The 13,221-nt window shown below is 36.4% G+C and overlaps 1 protein-coding gene across 1 annotated transcript in view; it reads left to right on the forward strand.

The window, feature by feature from the left end:
* The window catches only part of LOC136841713 (uncharacterized), a 175,222-nt gene that overhangs the window by 100,497 nt on the left and 61,504 nt on the right, over positions 1-13,221 (forward strand).

Genomic DNA, 13,221 nt, shown 5'->3' on the forward strand with positions numbered 1-13,221 from the left:
TAGAGTCACTAGAACCTAGGCCGATTGTTCGTGGATTCTCTAATGGCAATGAAATTTTTATTTTCATTGATTCTGGTAGCTCAGTTAACTTAGTAAATGCTGACCTTTTTCACTCGAGGTTTCCAGAGTGCAAATTAGTCCCTTCTAGTGAGACAGTGTGTGATGTACAAGCGAGGAAACTGAATATTTTAGGTTCGTCATTTCTTACGCTTTGTATCGGTGGAAAGACAATAGTAGAATCATTTTTGGTCATAGAAGGATTAGCCTTAGGTGAAATGGTTTTGCTAGGACACCCTTCTTGTATGCGACATAACATCAACATTCTTACGGGAGTTCAGGGGATTACAATAGGTGAGTCAGGTTGTTTTGTTCCATATATACACAGGAAAAAAACTTGTGAGAAACTTAAGACACAGTCTGAGACATGTGTAACACAGTCATTAGAGAGTGAAGATATTCCGCAGAGATCTTTCAAAGGATTTTTGTTGGAAGATATTGAATTGCAACCGCGAGTTCCTACATTGGTTAAAGTGTCGCTGAAAGAGAAAAAGTTTCCTTCTCAAGTGTGCGTTGTTGAGGGAACCGAGAAATTCAAAGACGTTGTGAGTACGGTGTCAGTGAATGAAATTTCAGTCGCAGGCGTGACTTCAGTAGAATTAGTTAGCTATCAAGACTCAGTGAAAAAATATCACAAGGGTACTTATGTAATTGATTTTGAAGAGTTTAATGAAGAGCATAAATTAGTGAGTTTTTGTGGAGACGGGAATATGTTTCCTAACGAGGAGCAACAGTTCGAGAAGTCAGGTTCTACATGAACATTTGGCTAAAGTTGATTATCCTGAATATTCAGATAAAGTAGAGAAAGTGTTGAAAGAATATCTAGATATCATTGCTTTGAAGGGAGATAAATTAGGAGTTACAGATGTTTTAGAACATTCAATCCGCCTAGAAAAAGGGTACAAATCCCATATATATTCCAGCATATCGAATTCCTTTTAAGATCAGGGAAGAAGTAGAAAAAGAAGTTCAGAAGTGGGAGTCGGAAGGCATTATCAGACCGTCCAATTCTCCGTTTAATTTTCCTTTGCTTGCAGTTCCTAAGAAAGACGGTAGTATCAGAGTTTGTGTAGATTTTCGTAAATTGAATGAAAAAACATGCCCAGATAGATATCCTGTAGCTTGTTTGCCTGATTTGTTTGTTGAGATCGGTGGCAAGAATATATATTCATCTATAGATCTGATGCAAGGGTTTTTACAAGTTCCCCTTTGTGAGTAGCCGTAAATATACAGCATTTTCGGTACCAAAGGGACATTACGAGTTTAATAGGATGCCTTTTGGATTACAAGGGTCCCCAATAACATTTACTAGACTGGTTAACACAGTACTACATGGCTTGTTAGGAAAGTCGGTGTTTGTGTACATGGATGACATTCTCATATGCACAGATACAATTGAAGAACATCTAAAGGTGTTAAAAGAAGTCCTCAAGCGATTACGGTTCGCTGGGTTAAAGGTCAAATTGGCCAAATGTGAGTTTCTGAAGAGAAAAATTGTCTATTTAGGACATGTTATCTCTAAAGAGGGAGTTAGAGTGAATGATGAGAAAGTTAAAGCCATTGTGAATTTTCCAGTTCCCAAAACCAGGAAACAGATTCGTTCGTTCCTAGGTATGTCGGGTTTCTTTCGCCGGTTTTGTGCGGAATTTTTCTACAATAGCGTCTCCATTGACAGATTTGTTACGAGAAGACGTTAAGTTTGTTTGGGGTGATAGTCAACAATTAGCTTTTGAGAAGCTTAAGAACGCTTTGGTGAACCCACCAATTTTGAAGTTTCAGATTTTAGTCAACCTTTCACCTTAGTGACTGACGCGAGTCAGGAAGGTATAGGTGCGTGTTTGATGCAGAAATTTGAGGGGAAATTACACCCAATTGCTTTTATAGCAGAAAGTTCAAAACACGTGGTAGTAACGAAAGGCTGATGTCAGTTGTGGACAAGGAGGCTTTCATGCAGTCGTCTCTAGCCTTGTTCATTTTAAGATGTTGTTGTTGGGAAATAAAGTTGAGATTTTTACAGATCATCAACCGTTGTTAGAGCTTTTAATAAGCCAAATTTGTCGCCCAAGAGAGCACGTTGGTTCCTAACATTGAGAGATTTTGATGCAAACCTCAAATACATTGAAGGTAAGCATAATGTAGTTGCAGATGCATTGAGCAGATATTTTCCGGTCGAGGATGAGGAAATACACACCGAATCCTGTGTGGGAGAAGAGAGTAAATATTTGGTGTCTAATGTCTCTGATATTAGTAATTCTGAGAGATCGCATGTAGAGGACATACACGTTCCTACAGTGCATACTTCTGGGAGAAATAGTGAGTCGGCAGTCTCGGGAGAGATTGTTATTCGTGATAGTGAGAGTAACGCAGTGTGTTATATTACGGGTGAAAATGTCACTTGGGACATAGGCTTGCTGGAACAAAAGCAAGATGAAGATAAATTGTTGTCAGATGCTAAGGCATTTCTTAGGGAGTTTCACCGAAGAAAGGGTATAAGTTGCCTTTTTCTGGTCTAGAGTTGGAGAATAATTTATTGGTGAGGAAAGTTAAGTATAACTGTGAAGTACTCGAAGCATGGGTGAGATTACACAAATCATCGTGCCAGAGAGTCTAGTACCACAAGTTCTAGACATTGTACATTGTAAATTTGGTTCTCCTCATTTTGGTGTAGACAAGACGTATGAAAACGTCAGGTCAAAGTTCTTTTGGAAAATATGTTTTCCCAGCAGTAGAAGCCTTTGTGAAGAAGTGTGCTATTTGCAATGCGAATAAGCCAGCGACGACAGTGTCGTGTCGTTTGGGTTCATATCCCATACCACATAGGCCGTTTCAGAGAGTGCATATGGATATTCTGGGTAACTTCTCAGAGTCCTCTTATGGTTATAGACATTTATTAGTAGTTGTTGATGAGTTGACTCGCTTTGTCGAGATTTTCCCACTGAAGTACAAATCAGCTGAGGAAGTTGCTATAGCGTTTTTAAGGGGATAATTTGTCGATATGGTGTTCCAGAATGTCTGATCACAGACAATGGTAGGGAGTTTATTAATAAGACTTTAGACGGTCTTGCTAATTTGTTGGGGATAAAGAAAGTATCTATAATCCCGTATAGACCTGAAGCGAATGGGTTGTGTGAGAGGGCGAATCGGAAAGTAATCGAAGCTTTGCGCATGACGGTGGGAGGTTCCGATGATACACATTGGGACAGATCTTTGGATGAAGTGCGATATAGTATCAATACTATGATGAATGACACAATTAAGATATCTCCAGCAGAAGCTTTGTATGGATACAAGTTGAAAGGACCTTTTGATTTGTTACCAGAGTGTGTTCAGGGTGATGTTACGGTCACTTCATTGATAAATACAGCGAGAGAAAGATTTGCACGTATCAGTAAAGAACTTGAACTTAGTTCGCGTGCAATGGTAGAGAAAAGTAACGCGAAATCGAGGGGAGTAGCTTTTTCGATGGGTGATAGAGTGTTTGTTAAAGTGAATGTTCGGAATGATCTGAATTATAAATTAAGTCCGAAGTTCCACGGACCTTTTGAGATTGTAGAGATCAAAAGAGGGAATAGATTTGTAGTTAAAGATGTAAACACTGGAGTGACGAAATTGACCCATATTTCGAAGTTAAAGAAAGTTGGGATGTAATGGAACGTTTGTATATAGTTAGAGGGATAAATGGGTTGATATTTGTATATATATGATATTTTTTTTTTTTTTTTTTGTCTCTTGTTCATTTTGGATGTTGAAGTTCTTAATCATTTGTTTTCGAATAATTTTAGAAGTTGAGACATGGGCTAGTTTCATACGAGATTTGACCCGTGTGTTAGTGGGTTGTTGTGTTATGATGTATTTTATCATCTGACGCAATATGGGTGTTGTTTAGATTATTTTTTTTGGGGGAGGTACTTAGTGTATCGGACCGAACAAGTCTGATCTTTTTCGGGTTGGGAGATCGAATTTGAGTATTTGGATTTTTTTTCCAGTTTCTTTTTTTTTTAAATAAAGGGAGCTGTATTGTGAGTGATTGTAATTGTTATGATCATGGGAGCGATTGCCATTACGTCAATTGCTATTTTGTTGAGAGTTAGTCAGGTGTTGCGAAATATTTGCTAACCAGAGTAGAACTTTCATGTCTTTTACGAGATATGATACCTTTTAGTGTTTGGATAGAATTTTTTTTTTATGAGTGAGTTCCGTAGAGTTGTTGTGCTTAATAGTGAGTTGACTGTGATTATTCTGAGATACAAACTTGGAATTAGTTCACATTGTGAGTGTTTGACTTTTGCATTAGTAGTTTTGTTTGGTTCAGTAACATGAAACCTTTTTGTTATTAGACCTTTTTCGAGTGTTTTTGGGAGACTCAGTAGTGACATGGGATAGATTAGAGACCATGTTCATTTTGGGAGATCAGTATCAAGGTTCGGGAGTTGATTATAAGACGAGTTGTGCTTTAGTTAGAGAGAGGTGTGTGTGTGACAGTAGTATTTTCCAGTTGCGAGTTGTGTCTGTGGGTGGTTGTGAATTATCATTGGTTCATAGACAGACTCCGACAGAATGTGACTTTAGACAGTTCCTGCGAGATTACCACATTGAGTCCACCAGTACTCTTCATGCCGTGTTTTTGCAAGGAGTATGCAGTTACAATGATGTGCCAGAGCAACAAGTCGACGACATTCGTTCATCGAGGGTCCGAGCAGTTCGATTCATCCTGCAGAATCCTGTCTACGGAATTTCTCGTACTTAGCCGTGCTGTATTCAACAGTTCCGAGAAGATAATTATGCGTCATACGCATAACGAGCATTTGGTAGTGGAGGTACCTACAACCAAGGTGCCAATGACGGTTCCACCGTTGGAAGACATTGACGATTCCGTGATGTTCCAGTATCAGGAATATATTATGCCGACAATTTTAATTGTCTTAATAGCTATTTTACTGATAATTCTTGTTGTGGGGGTAGTAAAGCTTATTCGTGTTTGTAAGATTACATGTAAAGGCTCTAAGAACTCAACCCCAGTGACTTTGGAAGTGCGTCATGAGAGCAGTCCTTAAAGCTGCAGTGCAGTAGACATTGCTGATTGAGCATAGCTCTATTCTGTTATGTTTTATACATATGCTTTTGTTTTAGTTTGCCGTTAAGGAGAGCGAGACGCTCTTATGTGGTGGCTGAGCTCTATTTCAGAAAATATGGCTGCTACAAGTTTTAAAGGACACACATATATGCATTTCATAGCTTCAATGCTTTAAGATGTGATGAAAGAATTTATGGAGTCAGATGGAAGTAGGTCGAGAGACTCGAGGTAAAATCTTTGTGTTCAACAAATAGTTTGATTCCTCAGCAATGTTGCGGTCAGGTGATCTTCCGAAGTGTTATGTATATTCGTGAGTACGTGCGTTAATTTGATCTAGATTGTGCCAAAATCTGCCCTAAAAAGTGAGTTTGATCGTTCATTAACGTGATAGAACTGCAGTTGTCTAGACGTAGCTTTGGAGAGGATCCAGGCTTTGAACGGCAGATAAGGTAGACTTTGAAATCTCTGTTTTTATGGGAGAAAATTGAACTTGTGATTTTTTACCATGATTTTCTAATCATTATGAACTTTTGAACTGGTGTGGGAGATTTAATATGAATATTCATACCTCTTTCATATTATTATTTTGTCATGTTACGTTTGCCATATCTTGGCTATGCATTTTACACTTTCCATTATTGTGTTTTGCATTTCATATATTTTTGGGAGTTTTCTATCATGTTTGATTCTTCCGACAGATGTCTGTGGACAGATGTCGGTGGACAGTGTGGACTGTTTCGAATAACATGTGGTAGACTGGTTTTGACATGACTAATTATTGATTTGGGGAGTATGTGTGAGTTTGGATATTTTCAGGCTATTAGCCATAGTGAGACTTCTTTAATCAGAAGTGTTTTATAGTTCAGAGTTTAGTTATCTAACTCGATATTTCATTTATTATGCATTTTAATCTTTGCTTTGTTTTATTCATTTCTTGTTGGGTTATTTGAATAATAAACCTATTTTTGTAGAAACTATTGCGTTTCTTTAAATGGTCCATTTAGTTGATTTGGTGAGAATGAGTGCGATTCGGGTTGTTCAACTTCGGAAAACGATGAGAGAGAGAGAGAGAGGCGATACACAGAGAGAGAGAGAGAGAGGTGATACGCGGTGAGAGAGAGAGAGAGAGAGAGAGAGAGAGAGAGAGAGAGAGAGAGAGAGAAAAGGAGAAAAATGTAAGTGTTGCCGTGAGCGAACGTTCATACGCCTCCGTTTCATGAATAAAGATCGTTGGAGCACGTTACGTACACCTTCAAAAGGTGTTAATTCTGTCCTCGTTATATATATATATATATATATACTCGTATGTGTGTGTGTGTGTGTGTGTGTATATACAGGCAGTCCCCAGTTTATGATGGGTCCAGCTTACGACGTTTCGAGGTTATGACGCTTTTCAAATATATTCATCAGAAATTATTTCCCGGTTTACAACGCATGTTCCGGGGTTATGACGCGTCGTACGCTGATCCAACGGAAGAAATATGGCTCCAAAACGGCAGAATAATCAAAATTTGGAGTTTTTTTTTTATGAAAAACTCAATAAAAATGCAGTTTACATCGTTTTCATTACACCCAAAGCATTAAAAGCAACGTTTTCTTAGGATTTTTGACGATTTTCGATAATTTTTTGGTTTACAGCGATTTTTGGTTTACGACGCGGTGGAAAAACGGAACCCTTGTCGTAAACCGGGGACTGCCTGTATGTGTGTATATATATATATATATTATATATATATATATATATATATATATATATATATATATATATATATATATGTGATTATTATCTCTTGTACGTGATTCATTTATCACACATTACCACAGGTGAAAAATAAGAGACGGGGTGTAGGTCCTGACCGGTTTTGACTATTTCCAAGCCTTCGTCCATGGCTTGGAAATAAAGTTGAAACCGGCTAGGACCTACACCCCATCTCTTATTTTTCTCCTGTGGTAATGTGTGAGTATATATATATATATATATATATATATATATATATATATATATATATATATATATATATATATATATATGAAAGGTGAAAAATAAAGGCAGGGTGTAGGTCCTGACCGGTTTTGACTATTTCAAGCCTTCGTCCATGGCTTAAAAAAGTTGAAACCGGCCAGGACATTTACACCCCATCTATTATTTTTCACCTATATAATATAGATATATATATATATATATATATATATATATATATATATATATATATATATATATATATATATATATATATATATATATATATATATATATATATATATATATATATATATATATATATATATATATATATATATATATATATATATATATGTATATATGAAGGTGAAAAATAAGAGGCAGGGTGTAGGTCCTGACCTGGTTTTGACTATTTCCAAGCCTTCGTCCCATGGCTTGGAAATAAAGTTGTTTGCCAGACCTACACCCCATCTCTTATTTTTCACCCGTAATGTGTAATGTATATATATATATATATATATATATATATATATATATATATATATATATATATATATATATATATATATATATATGTATATATATATATATATATATATATATATATATATATATATATATATATATATATATATATATATATATATATATATATATATATATGTATATATATATAATAGTATTATGTATGTAAATATGTGTGTATATATATATATATATATACTGTATTTTTAAATATGTATATATTACAATATATTTTTTATTATTATTATTATTATTATTATTATTATTATTATTATTATTGTTGTTTTTTATCACAGTCATCCTGTTCGACTGGGTGGTTTTTATAGTGCGGGGTTCTGAGTTGCATCAGGGCTCCTTGGGAGTCAATCAGTTTTCTTACTACGTGCGCTGTTTCTAGTAGCACACTCCTCTGCATGAGTCTTGGAGCTACTTCGGCATCTAGTTTTTCCAGATTCGTTTTCAGGGATCTTAGTATCGTGTCTAGGGTTCTTATGATTATGGGTACAATTTCCACTGGCATATCCCATATCCTTCTTATTTCAATTTTTTGGTCTTGATGCTTATTATTTTTTCTCTTTCTTTCTCATCTACTCTGGTGTCCCATGGTATTGCGATGTCAATGAGTGATACTTTCTTCTTGATTTTGTCAATCAATGTCACCTCTGGTCTATTGGCACATATCACCCTATCTGTTCTGATACCATAGTCCCAGAGGATCTTTGCCTGATCGTTTCCTATCACTCCCTCAGGTTGGTGTTTGTACCACTTATTACTGCAAGCTAGCTGGTGTTTCTTGCACAGGCTCCAGTGGAGGGCTTTTGCTACTGAATCATGCCTCTCTTTGTACTGGTTCTGTGCAAGCGCCGGACATTGGCTTGCTATGTGGTTTATGGTCTCGTCTTTCATATTGCACTTCCTTAATATGGGTGAGATGTTATTTCCATCTATTGTTCTTTGAACATATCTGGTTCTTAGGGCCTGATCTTGTGCCGCTGTTAGTATTCCTTCTGTATTCACCAACTATATATATATACTTTCTACCAGCTAATTGATATGGGGTTGTTAGACAGCATTTGGGACACTTAAGTACAGAGCGTAAGTAAAGCAAGATTGGCTGACACTGAACCCCATGCTGAATTACACAGCAGTGAAGTCACCAGTGTGCTCTGGTTGTGTGCTGAAAAGATAAAACCATCACCTAAATTGTATATAGACATGCAAACTATTATATTGAACAGGAAGACATTTTTCCATGCGTACTGAATCCTGAGACGTGATTATTTAAGATTCTGGGCTGCCATGTTGGATGCCATCTTTCTTTATATATGCTATATGAAATCTTTAACAGAAATACATTTTACTTTTGCTTGGTGACTGCCTAAAATGTGTATAACCAAAACAGATGCACAAAAACATGACCAGGGGCACATGAGTCCCATGTGAAAACCTTGACTAGCAGTCATCTTGAAAAACAGCAGTCATTTTAGGATTTTGATTGGACACCCAGTAATTTTCAAAAAGTGGCCTATGGAGAAAATATGTAGCAAATTTCATGCTTGTATCATTAACCCTTGAACCCCGAGCCTCTATTTACAAAAGTGTCTGTCGTATGCCGACAGCGTTCGGGAGTTAGCGCCGAAGCGGAAAAAAAAGTTTTTTTAAAAAAATCACAGCATGCTTAATTTTTTAAGATTAAGAGTTCATTTTTGGCTCCTTTTTTTGTCATTGCCTGAAGTTTAGTATGCAACCATCAGAAATTAAAAAAATATCATTATCATATATAAATATTGGAATATATGACAGCGTGAAAAAAAATTTCATATATAATTGTATACAAATCGCGCTGTGAGCAAAACGGTTAAAGCTAATGAGTTATTTTTTTTCGTTGTATTGTACACTAAATTGCGATGATTTTGGTATATAACAAATTGTAAAACGATCAAAGCAACACAGAGAAAATATTATCACAAAATGATGCATGAATTCGTAACGTGCGGACGTAAAAACAAGTTTTTTCTAAAATTCACCATAAATCGAAATATTGTGCTAGAGACTTCCCATTTGTTTCAAAATTAAAGTAATTGATTGAATATTACTAGACTGTAAGTGTTTTTAGCTTATAAGTTGCAGTTTTCGACCATTTCGGTCGAGTTAAAGTTGATCGAAGGTCGAATTTTTTCTATTTATCGTGATTTATATGAAAATATTTCAAAACTGATAAAAACTACAACCATGAGTTATTTTTTGTTGTATTCTACATGATATTGCGCACAATTTCATGTATAACACTTTATGTAAGGCCTAATATAAAACTGTGCGAAAATTGCGACAAGGTGACTAAAGAAATTCTGAGATTTTCAGCAGTTACCGAGTGGAGGGAAGGAAAAATTTTTTCAAAAATTCACCATAAATCGAAATATTGTGCTAGAGACTTCCCGTTTGTTGCAAAATGAAGGTAAATGATTGAATGTTACTAGACTGTAAGAGTTTTAGCTTACAATTGCGTTTTTCGACCATTTCGTTCTAGTCAAAGTTGACCGAAGGTTGAAATTTTGGCACATCGTGATTTATATGAAAATATTTCAAAGCTGATAAAAGCTACAACCATGAGTTATTTTTTGTTGTATTCTACATGAAAATGTGCACATTTTCATATATAAAACTTTATGTAATGGCTAATATAAAACGGTGCAAACATTACGACAAAGTGATGAAAGAATTTCTGAGATTTTCGGCCGAGTTACCGCACATGGACGTAAGGAAAAAGTTTTTTTCAAAATTTCACCATAAATCGAAATATTGTGCTAGAGACTTCCAATTTGTTGCAAAATGAAGGTAAATGATCGAATATTACTAGAATGTAAGAGTTTTAGCTTACAGTTGCGTTTTTCGACCATTTCGGTCGAGTCAAAGTTGACCGAAGGTTGAAATTTTGGCACTTATCGTGATTTATATGAAAATATTTCAAAGCTGATAAAAGCTACAACCATGGGTTGTTTTTGTTGTATTCTACATGAAATTGTGCACAATTTCATATATAAAACCTTATGTAACGGCTAATATAAAATGGTGCAAAAATTACGACAAAGTGACGAAAGAATTTCTGAGATTTTCGGCCGAGTTACCACGCGGATGTAAGGAAAAAGTTTTTTCAAAAATTCACCATAAATCGAAATATTGTGCTAGAGACTTCCAATTTGTTGCAAAATGAAGGTAAATGATTGAATATTATTAGAATGTAAGAGTTTTAGCTTACAATTGTGTTTTTCGACCTTTTCGGTCGAGTCAAAGTTGACCGAAGGTTGAAAATTTGGCACTTATCGTGATTTATATAAAAATATATTTCAAAACTTATAAAAGCTACAACCATGGGTTGTATTTTGTTGTATTCTACATGAAATTGCGTACATTTTCATATATAAAACTTTATATGTAACGGCTAATATAAAACGGTGCAAAAATTACGACAAAGTGACGAAAGAATTTCTGAGATGCGTCGCTGATGCTCTGTAGTGTGAGAAGAAAGAAATTCGCGCATGCGCAGCTTGGTAACGCTTGTAAACAAAACAACAGCGTGATCCATGAACTCCCAGCATCCCTCAAGGCGCGTGATTTAAAATCTTTTGCAAACTAGGCCTATAACTATTTTTCCGTGAATATTTAAAAAACTTTTTGTAGTCGACGTTCAGTACGTCCACTCGGCACCCGACAGACAATTTTAGTCGACGTACGATACATCCAGTCGACGTTTAAGGGTTAAGTGAAGTATTTTTGGGAGAAAATTATTTTATCTGCTGCACTATAAGCTCGGAACATAAGCCGAGCCTATTGTAACCCAGGGACTATCTCTACAACAATATGGCTACAGTAAACCCCCCATATTCTCGGGGGATGCGTACCACACCTCCCCACGAATAGCTAAAATCCTCAAATACTTAAAACCCTGCTAAAAAAAACTTAGAACTGCCTATTTTGATAGTTTAAGCACAAGAAAAACCCTCTAAAAATGCTTATACCTTAGTATTTTAATATTTTTATCACAAAAAGTGCATTTAGTCATGAAAATTATATGAAAATACAGAAATTAATGAATATTTCTCAGTGAAAAATACCGTGAATGGGCAAATTTTCTGCGAATAATGGGTAGATACGTTCCACAGAGAAATCCGCGAATACATGAGCCCGCGAATCGTGAAAACGCAAATACAGGTGTTTAGTTACATACTTGTGCCAGAGTTAACGTGATTTACTCTAGTTGTACTGAAGTTAGTACAAATAATTAACACATCTAACATTTTGTGAGAATAAATTTAAGACAGTTTATCGTAGTAACTATGAACATGGTAGTACTTACTACTGCCGTATGGATAACCATTGTTATAATATTATTCTACAGCTACACACTTGTGACCAAGTTACCATGTAGTATTCTGAGTGTACTATCTGTACAGGGATTATAGATGGTTAGTACCAAGTAGTTTCTAATAAAAACTTGTTCCTTATATCACTACAGAGCAGCTATTATGCAAGACCCACAGACAAAGTGTGCCACAGCGAATTGCTCGGTTCGCTTATCACCAGTAGCTATGGCCCATATCACCTGCCATGAATGTAGCTCTTGTAGTAAAGGGGAATATGGTTGGTCTCCAGACATGTGTGAAATTTGTAACATGCTTTTGGCAACAAGTTTTAAGAACAAAACACTCGCTTTGAGCTGTCTCGTTGGGTCCTAGGTTTCAGTAAGATACGGAAGGAGGAGACTACATCTTTCCAGCAAAACTCTGGCAGAGTATATTTTCCTCCATTCCCAAACAGAACCTATGTTTGGGCCAAAACCCGAAAGCATCGGTTCTTAGTAACTCCCAAGTCACCTCTGCTGATGGAAAAGAGGAGTCTTTACTTGGGGGTGATGTCCCTTTTATTTGACATGAAGTGGATATTGCCGCTGAAAATGCTCTGCTGAACCCAGAAAGACCAGGGACATAGCCTTCAGCTGTGCATGAGAGAGATAGTACCCCAGATGAAAATCTCTCCCATGCAGCAATCAGATAATGAAGGGGGATCCTAATAGGGGCCACCAAATCCCATCTGAAGTCTGTATCTTCTGCGGGGTATAGTAATTCAACCAGGACTGCTGATCTTTTGTTGCCAGGCAGTCACAATACATCTGCCTAGGCACAATCAAATGACACAAGCTCCCCTAATAGGGAAATAACACTTGCTGCATTTGCTGATGTCCGCAAGGAAATTATGAACAGTATCAAGGATGTCCTTGCTACTGAGCGTCAATATATCAGAGACATTATCCATGATTCCAAACAGGAATTCAGGTCAGTCCTGGACACTGAATTAGATATGAGATGCAAGAAATTCTCAGCCTTTAAACATAGAATAAAGTGGCTGCACAGCCTTCCTGGGCAGAGTCTGGGTTTAGAGCTCCAACTGTTAGCAACAATAAGGCCAGTCTGGCTAAGAAACTTCAAATCAAAGGATAGTTGGGGCTCCAGTAACCGCCCCTGATGATACTGATAACCCTTGGTGCAGCGCCTCAATGTGTATCTTCTCTCCTAATGGTAAATACCTTATTAATAAAAGGAAAACC

This window comes from Macrobrachium rosenbergii, chromosome 9 (genome assembly GCF_040412425.1).
Source record: "Macrobrachium rosenbergii isolate ZJJX-2024 chromosome 9, ASM4041242v1, whole genome shotgun sequence".
Classification (NCBI taxonomy): Eukaryota; Metazoa; Arthropoda; class Malacostraca; order Decapoda; family Palaemonidae; genus Macrobrachium; species Macrobrachium rosenbergii.